This window comes from Macrobrachium nipponense, chromosome 28 (genome assembly GCF_015104395.2).
Source record: "Macrobrachium nipponense isolate FS-2020 chromosome 28, ASM1510439v2, whole genome shotgun sequence".
Classification (NCBI taxonomy): Eukaryota; Metazoa; Arthropoda; class Malacostraca; order Decapoda; family Palaemonidae; genus Macrobrachium; species Macrobrachium nipponense.
In genome coordinates this window covers 62,832,508-62,844,675 of record NC_087217.1, presented here as the reverse complement: position 1 = coordinate 62,844,675, position 12,168 = coordinate 62,832,508, and the positions used below count along the sequence as shown (strand labels likewise).

At 35.4% G+C, this 12,168-nt stretch overlaps 1 long non-coding RNA gene across 1 annotated transcript in view; it reads right to left on the bottom strand.

Annotated features, from left to right (window-relative positions):
* Window positions 1-6,399: 6,399 nt before the first annotated feature.
* LOC135201355 (uncharacterized) overlaps window positions 6,400-12,168 on the bottom strand; it is a 7,207-nt gene continuing 1,438 nt past the window's right edge. The window contains exons 2-3 of the long non-coding RNA XR_010311510.1: window positions 10,350-10,605; window positions 6,400-8,332 (exon numbers count right to left, since the gene is read on the bottom strand). This is a non-coding gene — a long non-coding RNA (uncharacterized LOC135201355). The remainder of the gene's footprint in view (window positions 8,333-10,349; window positions 10,606-12,168) is intronic.

The following is a 12,168-nucleotide window of genomic DNA, read 5'->3' as shown; positions in this document are numbered from 1 at the left end:
TTTCTCCATAATGGCCCATATAGATCACCTAACTAACTGCCATACATGAAATACATTACAAAGTTCCAAATATATTCAAAATTCAAGAAATAGAAAGCATAACATCACTGAAATTCTAAAAGCTGGGCCACAGAAGAAGGCTTTTGTAAAACAAAAGAAAAATCACCTCTGGTTATCATAAAGTAATAATAGATAAATACGGTAAACTGCGTTTACAACTATTACAGAATAACAGAAAATACACAATGACAGTGGTTTATCAACTGTGGGGGGTGAGGGAGGGGGCGGGGGTCACAGCAATTACCAAGGGAGGCGCGAGCCCTAAAGAAAAATAAGAGATATTCTCTAACTATATTCGTTGTTCCATTGTCAATGAGGAACTACTAATATTCAGAAGTTTCTGAAAAAATTCAAGTGTCCCCTGTAACGTTAGTTTCCTATAGTCTACCCTTCTAGTTAGACTCGTTGGGCTTCCCATTTTTTGTAATTATTTACCTCCCTCCCTATCCCACGAAACCCTTCTTTTTCGCTTTTATTTTTATTTTCATTTATACCTGGGAGGGAATTTTACTCATAGATGCCAAAGGGGAGGGGGGCGGCTGGAGGGGGAGGACCAACTCTTATAGGGGGCGTGGCGATAAAAAGTTCAAGAACCACTGCTCTAGTACATAGTTCGTCCCACAGAGGAAGTTAACAAAATAGTATGGCTAAGTAGGTAATTGTGTGAGTATCTATGTCAAACGATGACAATTCGAATTAATTTTTCTTAATATGAAGAAAGAGCGGGTCTATCTTGAATAAGCCAATCCTGGTATTAAGTGTATACATGCGGTTTCTATTAAATTTCTCTCTCTGACATTACTGTTTCTGAATAATTATTTTATTTAGAGCTTTGAATTGGATAAACACGTGTTCTAACGTTGTTACCAATGGCACTGTTATTATGATTTGTAACAATACCGTTCTTATGTTGTGCTATCCGTTTTACAACAGTTTTTGCCGATCGTCTAATATACTAAAATTGATTAGACCCTCAAAGAATTTTCTATACTATCCAGTGGTCGCTTATAATACTGTTTCTATCTAGAGTTCTGTCAGTGTTATTAGGACCAGAAAATGCAACTGTTAAATTTTAAATTCAGTAACTTAGGTGGATGGATTTCGCCTTATCACTAGTGGAGTAAAAACATTTCTTTGTTATGCGAGAAACATTTGTCCATACCGTGCTAATTAAAATTATGCTTATAACCCAATCTCTCTCTCTCTCTCTAACTCTGTACACACACACACACACACACACACACACACACACACACACACACATATATATATATATATATATATATATATATATATATATATATATATATATATATATATATATATAATCTATCTCGCCATCTAAGAATTCAGGGCTGACTGGACGAGGAGCACACAAATAAAATAAATAGATCTCAATTCTGACTTGTACTTGCTTTTCATTCCAAGACTGATAATGAAATTACTGTTACTACGTTTACGGTGTACTTTCATTTTCAAAATATTGTAATTTATAATTATGTTGTTGTTTAAGTTAACATTGACATCCACGAAAGCTATAGTCTTTTTTCTTCCTTCTCAAATGTAAACTTTATTGAAGGTACCCGCCCATATATATATATATATATATATATATATATATATATATATATATATATATATATATATTATATATTACACCATATATATATATATATATATGTATACAAATATAGTACATATATAATATAGATCAATTAATAATATTATATATTATCTATAGATTTATTATGAAAATATAAGATCTAAATATTAAATGGCTTCGTTTATTACTAACTGCTTTTAATTCATAATTCCCATTTTCTGTTGATAGATTTACGAGCGCTCGTGCCGGGGTTAGAAAATCCCGTTGATATAATTATCACACTGATTCAAATATCGTCCTCAATTTGCTTTCAATTTAGCCTATATTACAAATATATCTTTATATCTGAAGATTCAAGTTTTTGTACGTTTGCACACAACACACACACACACACACACATGCACACAGACTCTTTCATCAGAATTCTAATATGCCCTCCATCTTTCCTCGCTTTCTTCCAGAGGAAAATAAAACCACAAAGGTTGTTGGAGACACCAGACGACCTTGTCCTCTCCCTTCCCCCTAAATCCGATCTGGATTAGCGGTGCCACTCGAGAGAATGAGCCCTCCAGATCGTTGGCGAGTGTGTCCTCGATTACCTACAATGAACGGCAGCCTTAATTTCCGGCCCCGCCCCCTCCCCCAACCCCAACAAATCCCCCTTTTTTTTTTCCAGATTCATTGGTGACCTACTTGTTCCCGTGCCCAAGGTTGTGTCCTCCCTGTCACGGACAGCCGCTAGAGGGACCGAGTCGTCTTTGGGAGCAATGATCTGAAAAAAATAGGTCGCGTTGCCAAATCCTTGTCTTTTTTTTTTCTCTCTCTCTTTTTTTGCTTATGGGAGACAATAATGGCAACAAGAACAGTAATAGTCATAATAATGATAATACTTATAAATTTCATTGCTCATGATATGAGTTCATACACTTATTTTCATAAAAATTATCATATTTGTATGAACTCATATCACGAGTAATGAAATATAAACATTTTGATATTTGGAAATATCAAATTCTGTACAAAAAAACTTTCGAAAGCCTTCTCGGGCTTTATCATTGAATAATAATAATAATAATAATAATGATACATCAGAGAGAGGGAGCGTTGCTAACAATCATTACAGATCAAGTAAATTTACCGTTTTTTACACACAAAAAAGGAGTGGAATGCTTCAATTATGTTCCCGAGTTTTGTCGACGAGAAAACTCTAAACAACAGTACAGAGGCTACTTTAAGTAGACTTCCTCTCTGGGATTTCCACAGTAAACAGTGAATTCCTTTCATTCGACTGAGAGATTTATGTTAGCTTTCTTCATTGCGTGGGATTTCCAGGATAATGGGGTCTAACAAGTATTAATTTTACTACTTGAAGAAAAGAAAAATATGGCCAGAGGATAAAAAAAAAAAACGAAGCTAAACTACGGATTGATTCCTATGTACTGGCATCACAGCAATCATGGTTACTGGTGCCGTTAAATAAAGCAATAGGAAGTTGCAGTGAAATGTGTTCTAGTTCATCTGAGCTTGAAACTTGAAAACGTGTTCTAGTCAAATAAAATGTTCACGTTTCCAATTCCTTAAATAATAACAAGAGAATTCGACGAATGTAAGTGTTTCCCCTACGGTTACCGATCTCAAGTCTTGACTTTCAGGTACGTAAGATTCGCTGTCACTTTATATCCAGCCACTAAGGGACAACCTTCGTCAAATCAAGACCACCACGACTTTCCTCAGGTCAAATTACGCTATGAGGGGTCATCTCTTCTTCCAAGACATGCTTTATATGAGAGCTTCAGGGATAGTTACTTCATAATATATATATATATATATATATATATATATATATATATATATATATATATATATATATATATATATATGTCAAATGTGTGTACGTGTACATTCACATATGTAGATGTATACATGATATTAACGAACAATTTTAACAATTGATTTCTTTGCACTTTTGGCATCTTTGCTTTATATATATATATTTCTGACTCACATCAGGATCGAAACCAGGTCCCTCGAATGAAAGGCAAGAGCGCTACCAACTGACGACACAAGGAGCACAGGTCATAAAAGAAGTTGGAACCTCTCTGTACTTGAGGTTTTTCCTGGGCAGGCTGCCACTTGACATACCAGCGAGTTTTATTAACCGATTTCCCGACCCACCATTGACCCAACCGTTAGCATTTCATTCAACACGAGAGAGAGAGAGAGAGAGAGAGAGAGAGAGAGAGAGAGCTGTGGCAGTACTGGAAACTACAGCAGTAGATACGGCAGCATACAACGACGGTAATAATTTTCAATTAATACTCCGATATTTAGGTTAAAAACAGCTCTATCTTAGGTAATGAACAGCAGACAGCGAGACGCAACGCCCCCCTATGATCAGACAACAACCTGTGGCAAGGGAAACCTCACTGGGTTTGAGAAATGTCATCTATAAATAGAGATATACGAAGGAATTAAAGTAGAAGGATTCTAGCAAGACACTCTGCCCAGTCAGACTCTCAATAATGAGCTTCTGAACTCTGTTACGTAAGAGTTCTTCGCTTTATTGGGGGGAGAGGTTAATTGTTTCCTTCAATGAAAAGTATTCGAAATGGTACTCTTATTTTATTCATTTTGTTTCATTTCTTTTTCTTTGATTTCTGCCTGATTTATCCACTTTTTTTTTCATTTCCTCAACTGTTCTCTTTTTTAATGACGAAGAGTTCCTAACTGGTTCTCTAGCCAAAATGAAATTCAGCCATTGCAAGGAGACTGGGCAAATGGGCATCTCTCGTTAAATTAAAGTCCACAATTAGCCTCAGATTTTGAATAAACTGAAAGTTATGGGTGACTTTAAACCAAGTCTTCCTATTTTCAGTGAACTCGTCATTTCCGCAGCCTCCAGCTGAAATCCCAGTCGCTTTACATCTTCCATTCAAGGCCTCATGACCGAAACCTTCACAAACCTAAACAAAGGCAGAACCAGACGCTTCCTCATACGTTACTCCTCCGCCTCCTCCTCCGCCAAGCCCATTCTGTTGCATCCGGCGTCCTGCCCCTCCCGTCACCCCATCCCCATTCCGTAACGGCGTGACGTCACCTTGCTCTCTTTTCAGACGCTCCCCGCCCCTCCACGTCTTCGGGAGCGACCTATTTCTGGGGGTCGGGCCAAGCCAAACCCACTTTGCACGGCGGGGCGGGGGGAGGGGTCGGCTCGAATCGATTGTGTGGCCTTCCCTCCCTACTATATTTGGGCCAAATGGGGTTCGGTTATTGTTGCTTTATTTTTCATTAAGGGGGTTATATAAATGAAAAGGCCTCGTTGCGTAAGCTTTCTAGTAACGCAATAATGCAGAGGTAATGGAATCCTAAGGATAAGGATGTCATAGCATAATTACCTACAAACATTGATGTACTGCTTCTTAGATTACACAGCAATAAGGAAATATTTAAATCGGCACAGCAACGTTTTTGGTGCCAGAAAATACCAGTAGCAAAATTATTTGAAAAGAAGAAAAATTAATAAATTAATTGTAAAATAACTAACAATAAATAAACATCGGACTATTAACCAAAATAACATGACGATGATCCAGTATAGTTCGGATAAAAAAATTGAATTAAAGAGTAAAATGAAGGTCTATACGGAAGCGTAGTTTTAAAAACGACTCAGGTGTTAATAAATGACACTAGCAATGTTTGGACTGATTTTCCAGCTTCCAGAAAAGTCTATCAACTTTATTAATTTTGGAGCGTTTTTGCTAGCCCTGCAAATACTGGTAAACAGAAAGCATGTCAATTCTGAATATGTTTTACCAGCCCTGGAAATCCTCATGAACTGAGAGGGAGAAGATTCCCATTAACTTACTAACCAATGCAGCGGAAACTATTGGCCGAGTCATAATTTCTATGCTAGCACTAACTAGAGTTATTATTAACAAAAGCTCCTAATAAAGATAGATGCCGAAAAAAGAATAGGTTCACAAAAACAAGATGATGAAAAGCTTTTATTTATGTCCGAAAATACCTAAAATAAAATGCCAAAATTGAGAAACACAATATTTCTAAAATTAAAACACATTCATAAAAAACACCAACCTACTTTCGGTCAACAACAACGATAACCACAATTAAACCGAAAGAGAAAAAAAAAATAAAAATAAAACCTAGAAACAATATCCTTGACCGAAACAGACGAACACAAAAAAAAAAAATAAATAAAAACAGGTACAAGCAATGACTAATTTCCACTAGATCTAAAAACAACGATGACAACAATAGCAATCAAAGCCAATCAAATGCTCATTAATCCGTGCAGCATAATTCAGCTTTTCGCTTCCACTATTATCGAGCATTTGGAAAGGGGAACACAGGAGATATTTCGAGAATTCATGGAAATATTTCTTGGGATTTCTAAATCAGACAGTCAGGGGAATTGCATTCAATTTATCTGCTTTGATGACGAATTAGGTAATTAACACACATGCACTAATACACAGGCGCGAGCGCGCACACACACAGACACACACACAGACACACACACACACACACACATATATATATATATATATATATATATTTATATATATATACACAGACAGACAGAGAGAGAGAGAGAGAGAGAGAGAGAGAGAGAGAGAGAGAGAGAGATCTGTATTACTACTTAAAAAGAACTAATGTATCATTGATCAATAAATCCTTCCATATAAATAAAAGAAAAGATGCACAATCCTGAGCTGAATAATTTTTCTGGTAAACATTTTTTTTTTTTCACAGTAAAAGACTTCCATTCTCTTAATTCCAAATTCAAGCAGGATGAAACTGCGAGAAAAATTATCTTAATTACGTAATTACGGAGGCAAAAAGTAAATTTCAATTCTTGGAAAGCAAGCAGATGCATACATGCGTAGCAGAGGATATTTACAATACAACTCTAGCAAGATGTTTTACCCTATGCAGCTTTCCAGCACACGGCCATGATGACATTGCCAAGAAGAAGAATAAAAGTTTCAGTTAACAAGAAAATGTTTGTCTTAACGAAAAATAATGTAAAAAAAAAATGACATATCAATGCACACGATGATTTCATGAGAGAGAGACACATCTCACTGCTTTTTCAAAGTTCAAAATAAAATAGGAATAACCCTTTACTACGCGATTCTGAAACGTTGCTTTTATCTCACAACAGCTGGATATAGAATGAGAAACAATGACGATTGGGAATAACATACAAACAGAAATATCACAGGCGATGAATAACGCCCTCTGCAACTTTTTAATGTCATTCCCTTTCGGCGTGCAGAGGCCAACGAGCACTAACAAAGAACCTTGAAACAAAGGACAAAGCCTTTCATTACTGTTGTCAGTTTTACTGCATCAAGGTCATGGTGATGCTTTGCTCTTTGTTCGAGTTCATCACATGAAAATACGCCAGGCAATGCTGAAGTGTTCAGATGAAACAGAATTGCATTCGGGGGCAAATCAACTATTGTATGATAAATATCGTGGAAAATCAACACGGCCTTCAACTTACCTGGTCTAAATACGCGAGGCCGAAACAAGAAACGAATACATCTGGCTGGGACTTACTGTTTAAATATAGCGTTTCCGAGGTATCCGCCATTTTTCTCTTTGACGATGATTGGAAGTGTTATTTCCGTCTAAAATTAATCCCCTGTGACATCACTCTGCCTGAATCACGTTTTCATGTCCTTCAACTACTGATGAGACGTATTTGGAAAATACCTATTGTTGCTTTTAATCCTCTGTAAAAGAAAGCTATTGAGACGGCTTTGTCTGTCAGTCGGCACTTTTTCGATCTGCCCTCAGACCTTAAAAACTACCAAGGCTAGAGGGGGGCAAGTTGGTATTTTGATCATCCGCCCTCCAGTCATCAAACATGCCAAATTGCAACCCTCTAACATCAGTAGTTTTTATTTGATTTAAGGTTAAAGTTAGCCATGATCGTTTGGCTGGCACCGCTTTGAGTGCCACCAACACAGGGCCACCACCGTGCCGTGACTGGAAGTTTCATGGGCCACGACTGAGAGTTTCAATGGGCCGTGGCTGAGAGTTTCATACAGCATTATACGATATAAAGAAAACTCGATTGCTCCGAAGAAACTACGGCACACTTTTTACTTATTTGCTACAGCTGGGTAATTTGACAGAGTATACTTGTCATGAAAATTTTTTTTCCATTGTACTTAGGCTACATAGATAACAGTTAGAAAGGAAAACTTAATACAATCTTGACAACATAAAAGGAACCCGGCCAGGCTAGTGTCTCCTCTTCGTGAGTGGCGAGTCGGCGACAATGACGTTTCCAGCACCCATTGTGTTTGAGGCGCGTAGTTCCGAATACTCTGTTTGTATAGGCTGATGAAATAAAGAATTCACTCTCCTCTTCCTTCCTGAACTGACGCAACTGTCCTAGTTTTCAAGAGGAATAATAAACTTTGCTTTATATTTCTCAGTCTCTGATGATACTTCCAGTATGCAATGGTCTTATCTGCAATCTATTCGACTAAATGATGATGTCATTTTGTACATCGTAAGTTATTTCACGACAACGACCTTGCTGTAGGTCAGTACACCATTTCTCCAACCTAATCCCACTCTTCTCCAGAACAATTCCCCTCTACCAGATCAATTCCCCTCTTCCAGAATCGCCTGTTAAAAGACAGGAGAACATCCCGGTAAGCATAAGAGCATAATCAAAGATCATATAAACAGAACATCTCTGAAATAAATATTCAAATACAATCCCGCCACACTTTGGCCAAAATAAAGAAAAGGCTTACCCATTTCAGCACAGTTGCACTATCACTTATCAACAAACACTTTGGCAGAAGCCATCCTGGCTCTGCCTCATCCCCGTAATAGTCTCCCCTTCTTGGTAACACTACATTTCATTATGTAGGGGGAAAAGCGCACACATACGTACGAACCCACACTCAGTGTTCACGCCCATAAACTGCTTGAGTCCAGTTTCAAAGTCACCTCTACATCAAGCTCTCATAGCGACAGGACGAGGCACTGATTTGCTAAGACAGCAAACTTGATCACACCACCTCAAAAGGACATGTCAGCATTCCTAAGCTCACCATTCGGACCACTGTCTTAAATGATGACTCTACATTCTAAGAAACGTCATCACATTATGTATTACAACTGTATTTAAAATATATCATAGCAAATCCCCCTCTTTATGTAACAAATATATATATATATATATATATATATTATATATATATATATATATATATATATATATATATATATATATATATATATATTGTGACGAAGTGCCAAGTATCTGGTTACAACACTTACCAGTCATAAAATAGTTACCTCACAACAGCCAGACACCTGAACCTTCATCACAGATAAAATACGACTAAATACTCTAAAGGCGACAGTGATCCCTTAAAAGCTCATTTATACAAGAAAATCAGCTCAATGAAACAGGTGTGAGGTAATCTTATATGTAATTAAATTAATTAAAGGGCATCACTCCATCAACAACTTTAAAAGTTTAATTATTTCCCTGGTTCTAACTCACCTCAGTGAAATGGGAGGAAAACACCTCAATTACCTCTCTATATTCCTACCTTAACGAAAATTGAATCTACTAGTGAAAAAGAAAAAAAAAATTCTAAATACAAAAATTTATTATTAAACTCAAAATTTATGAGTGAAATTCACAATCTCAGGGAAATATAATATTATTTGAAAACGAAACAAAGTTGAATTAATTCTTGAATTAATTGCTAAGTAAAATTGAATTAAAATTAATTTATCACAAAATCAAGAAATTACATTATTCAATTGACATTCAATGCGTTAGGTAATAACTACAATTTGGAAATTATTTCACAAGGGCTAAACAACAATAAACCTAGAAAAGAATTCTAAGTAAATGCAAAGCAATTCACAAGTGTTAAACTCAATTAAATATTCAATGATTAATTAATGAAAACAATTAATTTAATAAAATTCTGAATGTAAATGCAAACAGAAAAATGTGGAAAATACCAAAATTACAAAAGCACTAAGAAAGTATTACTAACACAGAAATATATATATCTATATGTATATATATATATATATATATATATATATATATATATATATATATATATCACTTCAATAGAAAAATGAATAAATGCACACAAAAAATCACTTTAATAAGAAAAATGGGTAAATGTAAAAAAAATCTACCAAGACCAAAATGTGAAAATATGGCAAAAATTTCCATTGGAATAACCTCCTAAGTACTTTCACTATTTCAGGTACTTTTTTTATTAAAACTCTTAGCTTGGTATACCAATTTTAGAAAGTCTATTTCGAAATCACCAATAAACACTTACACACTAGGCGCCTGTCACACATTTTTACAATGTCTGTTCAGATTCCACATAGAAGCACTAAGCAATATAAAATAAATATAAGAAATACCAAATCTAAAACGTACGAGTGACCATCCACTCGGTATAAAATCTTTACGTTAATATGAAAAAAAAATTCTCGCATACGAGAGAGAGAGAGAGAGAGAGAGAGAGAGAGAGAGAGAGAGAGAGAGAGAGAGAGAGAGAGAGATGTTATCTTCTTACGAAGCGGTTTCAAATCTGAGAATGACAAAATCTCTCTTGTATGGTAACTAAGGAGCGGACCTCGTCTAAAATACCTGTAACAGAACAAAACGTTTTGTGGCCAGGTGTTTTTGTTTCCTCTGAAGAAGGCAGGCATCCTGCTAGACTGGCGAAACGGGCCTGGAGAGGGCTAATGGGCGCCAAGGATGATGCCCGAAAGCCCACAAAGCTCACCAGACTCTTTAGGGCATCCTTGAAGGAAAGGGTCCCACCCAGAGGGAAGGCCTATACCAGGCTGGGGCAGCGGGCCTGGAGAGTGCCCAAGAACCTCCCCAGTCTCTAGAGGGGAGTCTGGAAGGGAAGGGAAAAATTATTTATCAAATGGCGTTGATGACCATAGGTATTGCAACGTTGATTATTTGTATGATTTCACTGAAAAACCCGAAGAGAATTCCTTAAGCTGAAGGACCCAGTTCACGGATGGCAACCGCGTATAAGCAGGGTGTCCTTCAACTGGGCCCCCATATATATATATATATATATATTATATATATATATATATATATATATATATATATATATATATATATATATATATATATATATATACATACATACATACATATATATACTATACATCATACATATATATATATATATATATATATACATACATACTATATATATATATATATATATATATATATATTGCTCAGGAAAATTATCATATAAAAAAATAAAGGTATGACATATGTATAACGCTAAAAAACAGATAGCAGTAACGCTTGACGTCAGGTGGCAGTCACAAACGATTGTCTAACAAATCAAAAAGAAGAACCTATACTTGGTCTTTGTAAGTCTTGTAAATCTCGGTTATATGAACACCAAAACGATGATCTTCGTTGGGTCGCAGCAAAGAAGTGACAATGTTGGAAGTTACTAAAAAGAAGAAAAACTTTTAACGTATTGTTTAACAATTAATAGGTTTTTTCTTGTGTGATGAAATTGCGGTTGCCATTAGATTTTTTTTTGTGCTAAAGGTTTACATTAATTTAATGTTGAGTTGTTGTAATGCTTGATGATTTGGGTAATGCGCCATCCAAAGTGATGTAATAATCTGTGATGGGTAATTTGTGAAGAAATGCTGTACCTACGTGGGTCGTTGATTTGTGTATTTCGTCAGTAATTATTTTTCATTCTGTTTCCTGGTTTATATTGGTGTCTACTTATTGTGATTAAATTACTTAAAATTCTAATTCAAATTTTCACTCAGTCATCATTTACGATATCTTACAACATTATTATATCATTATATATACATACATACATACATACATATGTATATATATATATATATATATATATATATATATATATATATATATATATGCTTACTTAGACCCTGAGAGATTTTTGCATAAAAAAAAAGCCAGCGATAAAAGAAAAACTGTGTCGAAAACGCTTTTGTGCTAAACATCACTTCACTGCAATGGTTTCAGGAGACAGAATCGTATCATTACCAGTTTATCTAAATGATGCACACATACACATATATATATACTATGTATATGCATATTATATATATATATATATATATATATATATATATATATACTATATATATGTGTATATATATATATATATACATACATACATATGTGTGTGTGCGTAAACTGTACACACACTTAAAATAATATTTGTTTGTATTTCATTGGTCACAGAATTCTTCACTATATGTGGATAGTTACTGATCACATTTTGTAGGAGGCTATTTGTAATAATGAGAAATGCCTTCCAATACTGTGTCATAGCAAGTACTACAGCCGGCTGATTATAGCGTTGTTCATTTGTTGAGTGCGTTGTATTTTGTGTGTGTGTGTGTGTGTGTGTGTGTAAGAGAGAGAGAGAGAGAAA